Source organism: Choristoneura fumiferana, chromosome 26 (genome assembly GCF_025370935.1).
Source record: "Choristoneura fumiferana chromosome 26, NRCan_CFum_1, whole genome shotgun sequence".
NCBI lineage: Eukaryota > Metazoa > Arthropoda > Insecta > Lepidoptera > Tortricidae > Choristoneura > Choristoneura fumiferana.
The window spans coordinates 5,328,618-5,338,036 of NC_133497.1; positions in this window are offsets into that span (position 1 = coordinate 5,328,618).

Sequence of the window (9,419 nt, forward strand, 5' to 3'; positions counted from 1 at the left end):
TTTTGATTTCCGTTAACTATAAGGGAACATACAACAGGTTTTATTATTTCTCAAAGACACTTGCGATAATTATGCGCGGTGAAACAGTTCTTAATCGGTTACTTCAGTTCTTAATTTATGATGTTTTTTACAATTCGTAACTAGCAAAAGAGGTCAACAAAACCTGCCAAGTGCGAGTCGGACTAGCGCACGAAGGGTTCCGTAGTTCCGTACCATTATCTACTTATATGACATTAGACATTAGCAAAAAACGGCAAAAAAAGTCAAGTTTGTTGTATGGGAGCCCCCCCCCCCTGAAATATTTATTTTTTTCTGTTTTTAGTATTTGTTGTTATAGCGGCCACAGTAGTACATAATCTGTGAAAATTTCAAGTGTCAAACTATTACGACTCAAGAGATAGAGCCCTGGGTACGGAACCCTAAAAAGTGAGATTTTTTTTGTCTCTCTTATATGTCATGTGAATGTTACTCGACAAGTTTGTGCATTTTACGATTTGACCAATGAGTGTGAAACTTACATAATGCGCGAAAAAAAAATCTTTTCAATAATTATGATTACCTAACAGGTAGTTTCTACCAATACACTGATCCATCTTTTACCCGCGTGGGACTTACGGCCCAAGCTCTCTCGATCTGAGAGAAGGCCTGTACCACTACCATGAGTTTACAGTGACCGTACTCGATAGCGACGGCGTAAATTATTTGTATGGAGAATTGTACAGCGGCTCTACAAATAATTTACGCCGTCGCTATCGAGTACGGTCACTGTAAACTCATGGTAGTGGTACTGAGCCCAGCAGTGGAACGTTATATACGCTGCAATGATGAATATCAAAACAACTTATACTTGTAGTTTTGCGCTCAAACCTCTTACTGACCGTAAAACTCGATTTACGGCTTACATAATCAAGATAATTGAACTCTACTGAACTTCATACTGGCGATGCGTTCAAAGTACGGACTCTACCAATCTGTATGTAAACTGGACGATAACATTTCGTGCAGTGTTGCTTTTTACGAAAACGTTAGAAATTGTGATCAAAAAAATAATAACAAAAACTTGAACCGACTGCAAAAATCCATGATACTTATAAATTTTTACCACTTTGAAGTCGATGCTTCAGCACCAGCCAGCAGGAGTGGACCTATAGTCGTCTACCTCACCTACCTATATACTATATTGATGCTGTTTTGCGGTACTGTGTCAACCGACTGACATTTTGCAATACAATCTCAACTGTTAAAATTCTTTTCTGATGAGGGTTGACATTGTATTGCAGAATTAATCAGGGTTAACACACTACTGCAAAGCAGCATCCATATACAGGCAGCGTATTATGCGCCTACAGATGGTTTTCGACCAGGTTTTGGCCTGATTCATGAAGTTTCCGTTTCTTTGAATCGCTTGATGCTCCTCGATATAAACCTTACATTGATGTATCTAAATGTTTTAACTTCTTTAATATCTTCTCGCACGGTTTATTAGTTTACAACATTATTGAAAACAATATGAAAACAAAAGATACCAAGCCATATCGGCTAAATCATAAAGTCAAGTAAATACTTAATGAAAAAAAAAACATAATAATGTAAAAAAAAACGTAATATTTAAGTAAAATGCTGATACAAAACTAGGACTCTTAATCTGCCCAACCCTGTATTAAGCTTCTATCACTCCTGCTGGTACAGTCGAATTCATAAACTTGTGAGAAAAAAATTGATCAAAAACATCTAAACACGCTTCTACGCCGTTAACAATAGAGTCGTGTTCAGATATTTTTTTATCAAATTTTTGCTCACAAGTTTATAAACTCGACTGTACCATAATGGTATATACCTAAATCAGTAAATCACGGATCAGTTTTATGTGAAAAAAGTCACCTGTCACAAAAGTATCTGTCACAGCGGAGCGTATAAATTTAGGCCTTATAAATAAAGCCATATTAGATATTTATGCAGGCTTCGTTGTGTCCCATATTGGTGCTGGTGACTGCTGACTGTACAGACTACAGACGACAATTGCCCAGATTTAATCTAGACCAGATTTACTCAATGGACTTGGAACTTACGTAAGTATTTGGACGTTTTTGGCATCAACTGCTAAATTCATCGGCTTAGAAACACATAATGGAGCCAAAACACCATGTGATGGCCGCGTTGCGTAGCTTGTCACTCTGTAGGTATCTTCCTAAATTAATCCGTAGTAAAAATGGAATCGCTCGTCCGAATCACACTTAAGGTATCTAACTCTACCCAATAACCGTATCATCACATTATCAGTCTTCACTTAATCATTTGGTATTATTTATTTATTTACTTTGCGATGCGTTCGTATGAACTGGGTAATTCTCGGAACAAAGACATAGACAAATTGGCGCAAAAACGAAAAACTGAATATTCGCTAGCAGATATTCGCATTCGCATTCGCGCATGTTCAAAAATTTACATTCGTTACATCACTATTACAGACTACTTATTCTCTGGTTGCAGCAATGACTTGGGGGCTTTCGAGATAAAGGTTTAGACGTTTTTAACCCTTTATAAGCCAGAGACGATTAGCGACCACATGCATTGATTTGGAAATTCTACCTTATTCTTTTAGTAATAAGTTACAATATTCATTGTTATTATTGAAAATACAACTAGCTTTAAAAAACATCCTTTGCTGAAATAAATCCTGAAGTATTTAGTTTTAGAGTTTGCGAAATGAAAAGTTGCGAAATGAAACAGGTTGCCAAACGTTACGTTGCGAAAAGGCAGTACTCGAAAAAAATCTTTTGATCGGTTGATCTTAAAATTGACTAACAACTTTGCATAATAAGTAATTTAAAAGTTCATTTGGCAGTTCGTACGTACGTAGTAGCTACGTAGACTACATACGTTGCAGCCGGGGCTTGAACCGGCGACCCCGCGTTTGTACGTCGAACACATTAACGTGAAACTAAACCGGCCAAGAGCGAGTCGGACTTATGTGTGCACATTACTGATCCCACTATCCCACTAATGTTGTAAATGCGAAATTTAAATAAATAAATATAATTCGGTACACGTACTTTGAATCCCGGGGAAGGACATAGGATAGTTTTTTGACCCGGAAAATTGCAAAGTTCCCGCGGGATAGATAAACGAATTCTACGGGGACGGAGTCGCAGGTAAAGGCTAGTTTATAATGTTAGTGAGATGGAAAAGCTTGTAAGTCTGTTTGGTTGTTTGTTACGTCACACACGCGACATCACGTCTAAACCGCTGAACTAATTTAGATGAAGTTCGGTGTAAGTACAGATTGTTTGAATCCCGGGAAATGGCATAGTTCCCGCGGGATAGCAATAACCGAATTCTACGCGGACGGAGTCTGCAATGTGCTATTCAATTCGATTAATTTAATACGGTATTTGACAACTCCTGATTTTGCCATATCTTAAGATTATTATGAAAATATAGATATACAGATAGTGAAAAAAAAAATATTACTAATTTGTGGTAGTTTTGTTTGTTTCATAAAAACGTATGTGGGTACTTGGGGAGTTACAGTGACAAGTTAAAACGGTGGTTGTGGTCGTTAGTCTAACAACTGGTAGCATGGTGTACGGTTGTGTCACTCTGAAGATGAGCTCTGGTTGAGTTCGAACGCGTCAGTGTAGTGTGGTGGTGGTGATAGATGGTTTGTATATTGTTTGTGTGATTTGTGTGTGTTCTTACAGTGTGGAGGTGGAGGAACTGCATGAAACACGCATATTTTGCATAAGCTTAGCTATCGTAGGTCGCGAGTGAGCAAGGAAATTATTTAAGTTCATTGATACGGACTCCGCAAAGTAACGCCTGATTCAATAAAATTTATACAGATAGTGTTTAGCGAGAGATAATTTAAATCGCTTGAAATTGGATTTATAGTGTTTTTTTTGAAAAGATCTATATACCTTCTCTTCTCAAACGCTTTTCTCATGCAGCAAGTATGGCGTACTGGCGTGTGACGTCACATGCCAGTATGTCTTTGTTATTTGTAAAGGTAGCTTAAAAATTGATTTTCCATTCGATAATTAATCCATATTAGGTTAGTAAGAATAATTTATGAGCAAGTACATAGTTATTGTACATATTCAGTAAATAAAAATTAAACAAAGACATCTTACATAAGGTAAGTAGGTACATTACAAAAGAAAGTGTTGAGACCAACAACCTATTAGGTACGTCTAAAGGAGCGGCCACACCGCTGCTTAAAACGGTGACGGTACGGAATCGCAGTGACGCATCGTATGCGCACCGTTTTTATTGAAAGAAAAGAGAGAAGGAATGAAATCATATCACAATGGTCAATCATCAAATCATACTGCATGCTCTCCACATCGCTGCTTAAAATACGTAAATGGTGCGGAATCGCAGTGACGTGCCGTAAACGTCAGGGCTTTACCGCATGCTCTCTACCAAAAGTCGTGACGCAAACGGCACCTCACTGTTGAAAACTATAAAGTTATAAACTTGTGTTGTAAATTGTTTTACTTTTGCTTCGTATTTAAATTATGCACTATGTATTGTACACAATACACAAGATATTATTATTTATTTATTTCCTTCGTCCGTGACTGATCTACAAACCGTAAATAACGTTTTCACGGCCATTAGGCAGTTGTCTCACCGCCGGCGAGGAAACGATTGGCTATCGACTATTTTCTCGCTCAAGAAACGAACAAAAGATATAAGATCCTGTATGAGTATATTAATAGTTGATCGCTGGCGGTTCACACTGCCGGCGAGAACTCGCTCTTACATCTTTTGTCGCAGCGACAAGAGCTATAAAACTCGCTGAGCTATAAAACTAGCTCAGCGATACTCGCTCAGCGCTGTTAGCTTGGCGGCCGCCCGGCTCGAGCGAGTGGAGCGAGTAATCGCCCGTCGTGCTCGAACACTCGCTTTCACTGCTCGCCCACTCGTCTAGTTACTCGCTCTGCTCGCTTCTCGCTCATCGTCGGCGGTGAGACTAAGTGCCTTACAGCTAATATGTTAAATACTCGTATGATTCTAATGTTAATTTTGCCCGTACCGTGCCTAGTTTTTGAATATGGATCCGTCCCCATCTCTTCAATCAAGTTTTTAGCGTACCTTTGTTGCCATGGTAACGTCTCATGACTCTCACGTGTAACTTTTTTTAACCCCCGACGCAAATAGAGGGGTGTTATAAGTTTGACCGCTATGTGTGTCTGTCTGTTGCACCGTAGCTCTTAAAAGGGTGGACCGATTTGAATTTTTTTTTATTTTAAATCAGGTGTTCTTAGACAGGTTTCCTCAAAATTAGTTTAGCCGTTTTTGAGATATTGAACTTTGAAGTGACAAAGTCGGGGGTACTAAAAGTTAGGAGGTTGTGACAGTTTTAAGGCAATTACTTCATCGTTCATCCACTAAGTACTCGTATGTAGTATCTAAATAGTATATGTAGTATCTAAATATTGCAAACATTTTTCTAGCAAATTGTATCACTGATGTCTCTTAAGTTACGGGACAGAATAACAGACACGAAATATAGTTGACTAAGGGACTTGTACCACTACCATGAGTTTACAGTGACAGTACTAGATAGCGACGGCGTAAATTATTTGTATGGAGAATTGTACAGCGCCTCTACAAATAATTTACGCCGTCGCTATCGAATACGGTCACTGTAAACTCACTGTAGTGGTACTAGAGGCCGTATTGCCTCACGCTTCTGACGCTCGCGCTAGCAATCAAATGACAGATTTCGCATACAAAACTGTCATTTGATTGCAATCGTGAGCGTAAAACTTTAGGCGATACGGCCTCTGATGTGAGAGTGAGCAGCACTCTCTATTGCTAACTACGAACTGGCATTTGCGGGTAGAAGGCAATGAGGTAAACCACCACACCCTATTCAAAGAAAGTCTTCATGAAGGTTCACTAACTGATCCACGATCCACCATGACCATTCTGTCAAGAATTCTTCAAAGGCGGAGTTGCGGGAAATGAGCCCTTAAACAAGTCAGACTGGCGCACGAAGGGTTCCGTACCATCTACAACATTCATTAGACATTAGCAAAAACGGCAAAAAAAAAAAACGTTTGTTGTATGGGAGCCCCACTTAAATATTTATTTTATTCTGTTTTTAGTATTTGTTGCCACAGTTTTTACTTTTACATAATCTGTGAAACTTCAACTGTCTAACTATCACGGTTTAGAGATACAGTCTGATGACAGACGGACGTACAGAGAAGTCTTAGTAAAATATAATAATATATAGTGTTTCCGTTTTTACCCTTTGGGTACGGAACCTAAAGAAAATATATAATATTTATTTAACGACTGGATAGCGATATTAGCGATAGAGAATCCCAAAGCGCCTCGGTTGTTTACGCGATAAACTAATAATCTAATCTAACCAATCACAATCCGCTCAATCTAATGAGGTTTTTCACACAGGCGGAATATCGCTAGATGGCGTTAGCATCGTGTGATCCGTTTTGACGTTTGCTTGCGATTGGCTCATTTAGTTATTTAACCAATCACGAGCAAACGTCAAACGGAACTCACGATACTAATGCCATCTAGCGATATTTCGCCGCTGTGAAAACCCTAATTACCAAACATGATGAATTTCTAATTAATAAAACCTGACATTTCAATCAATTACCTATTTGATTTAAACAGTGACTCTGTTATATAAATATATAATCATTGCTGCTGTATAGATTTGATTAATTAATTAATACTGTAATAATATATAATAATAATAATAGCACCTTGTATAATAATAATATTAGTACTGTGATATTAGTGTGTTTTTTTTTTTTTTTGATGACCTGGACGCTAATTGAGTGAGTGGCCAAATATAGCTCTGGATAGGGAGTGTGGAAGTCAAGAGGAGAGGCCTTTGCCCAGCAGTGGGACACAGTTATAGGCTAAATATAATAATAATAATTGTTTTGTATTAGATATTGTTTTAGATTTAGTTTGAAAATTTGTACGCCTTTTAGGTAGATCGCAGAGAACTTTTTCTCATTATATTGTACGACTCAATGTATTTTACCTGTGTATCACAAATAAATAAATAAATAAATAAATGCGTTTGCCGCATTTGTCAGACGATTTTCGCCCAACCGTTTTTCCCTGCATTAACTTTCAGCATTCGCGTTTTCCGCGACCGCTATTTTTCAACTTCTTAGTAAAATTTATTAGCCTGGCTTTTATGTAATAGCGAAAACGTTGGAAACGCAGCTTAAATAAATAAAGATTTCGAGTATACATTATCATATATTGTCAACATGTCAATAACGTCAAAAGTAGTGCAAAGTTGTTGCCCCAGTTGCAGGTTGTGCTAAACGCGAAATCGTTCATGCCATGTAACATTATTATGTCACACAGTCGCACGATATATTTGCCAAGATTTACCTACTTTCTGTTTGCGTGATCCCGCCGTAATATTCTACATCTCGACTGGTCTCTGGCTCAACGTAGTATTTGAAATTGAAACAGCATGTATTTAATAGAGTTAAGACATTTCATAACCACGTAATTGCTATAAACTATACGAGTTTGACTATGAGTGTATCTAAATGGTTATTCGAATTTCGTATAATTTCATACACAAGATTGAGTCAGGGATTAGTCGATCTTATACTACAAAAAAAAAACTTCTTCAGTTTCATCGGTAAAAGTGAAAAAAAAAAACATTTGGGTATTTATCTGAACACATTTAAGGCAGCAAATGTATTCAAAGTAGACAAGAAATGTTGCAAAAATTATATTATTTATTGTATTGTATTGTAAAACTCTTTATTGTACATAAAAACACATCAAAATAACAACACAATAATAATAAGATGTACAAAGGCGAAGGGGTCTCTTTCAGTTAACCTTTAAACGATTTATATTTGTATTTCCATTTTACTAATGAAACTCAAGAGGTCACTATCTTCTTTTCGATTAAAATCGGTTCGTCGTTTTTCAGACATTGAACTTCTTAATGACTATATTGACTATATTTCTAAGTGAATTAGTTATTTTAGTCCTATTTCGATGTACAAAGCAGGTGCAGAATTTTTACGACGGGATCTTATCTATATGACGTTTTGGTTATTGCGTGGGATGTTAAAATAGAACAATTTATTGAATCTTTCTGATGATGAGTCTTAATTGATTATGAAACGCGTCAGTGTCTTTGTCAGGGTTAGTACCTACCTACCTACCAATAGACAATAAAGTTAATTTTAGATTCTTGTCTTGTAATAGTTAATAGCGATTCACTGTTAATTAATTATACCCTATCTGACTCTACTATAATATTTTAACTAAGAAGGTTTGTGAAGATGTCTTTGAACAAACGGGTTTGAATGGACGGGTTTAGATAAAAAAAAAACATACAGCCTCAACTCAATATTCCGGTAATGTGTAGTGATGCAAAAAAAAACTAATATCACAACTTTAAATCTTAGTGGTGATATACATTTTCAAAAATTCTGATAATCTTAATTTCTGAAATTTCCTCTTTATGTTTGTCGCGTTACTTACGGGATAACCCGTCTATCGTGGTCTTCATTTACATGACGAATAACCATCTCATCATCATCCCAGCCTATATACGTCCCACCTGCTGGGCACAGGCCTCCTCTCAGAATAAGAGGGCTTAACGAATACCCATGCAAAACAATACAATGCAATAACTCTTTATTGCACATCAACACATAGTAAGCCGTACAGAAATGACAGGTATATGGACTAATTCATGTTATTGTGTGTGTGTGTTATGTTGTGTGGTGGGTACTTCACGTTTCTAGTCTTAGCAGTAGCAGGTAAAGTGATGGGTTTTTATGGGAATATCTAAATTAAAAGTAGCCAATGTGTTTCTGGATGGCAACTTTCATTGACATCCAGTCGTTTTAGGGTTAAATAGTAAGAACTGTTGCCCGCGACTCCCGGGTTGAATTCGTTTCTCGCTATCACCGCGGAAACTATGCAATTTTCCGAACTATCCATCCCCGGGACTCAAAATATCTTTAATACTGAGTTATCTAAATCAGTTCAGAGATTTAGACGTGAAAAAGGTAAAAAACAACAACAGACCATTTCGCATTATAATATTAGTTGGAAGTAGGATAATTTTCCTATTTGTTTACCAATCGTTGCGGAATCTTGCGCGTCGTAGGAAGTAGTTTTTATTCAAAAGAAAAAAATTGTATTGTCTCTAGAAAATACCCAACCTGTGGTTTTTTGGGTTTTTTTATTGAAACGTCACTGAAGGTTTATTCTCATATATACCTATCGCTTGACGGCGTTAGTATCGAAAGGTATATTGGCGTAAGAGAATAGTCTAGCTTATGATTAGCTCATGAAGATATTGATTTAAACAATCACAAACGTGCCGCAAATGCTTAAGGTTCTTAACCTTTTGACCGCCGTAGTCTGATATATAAGAC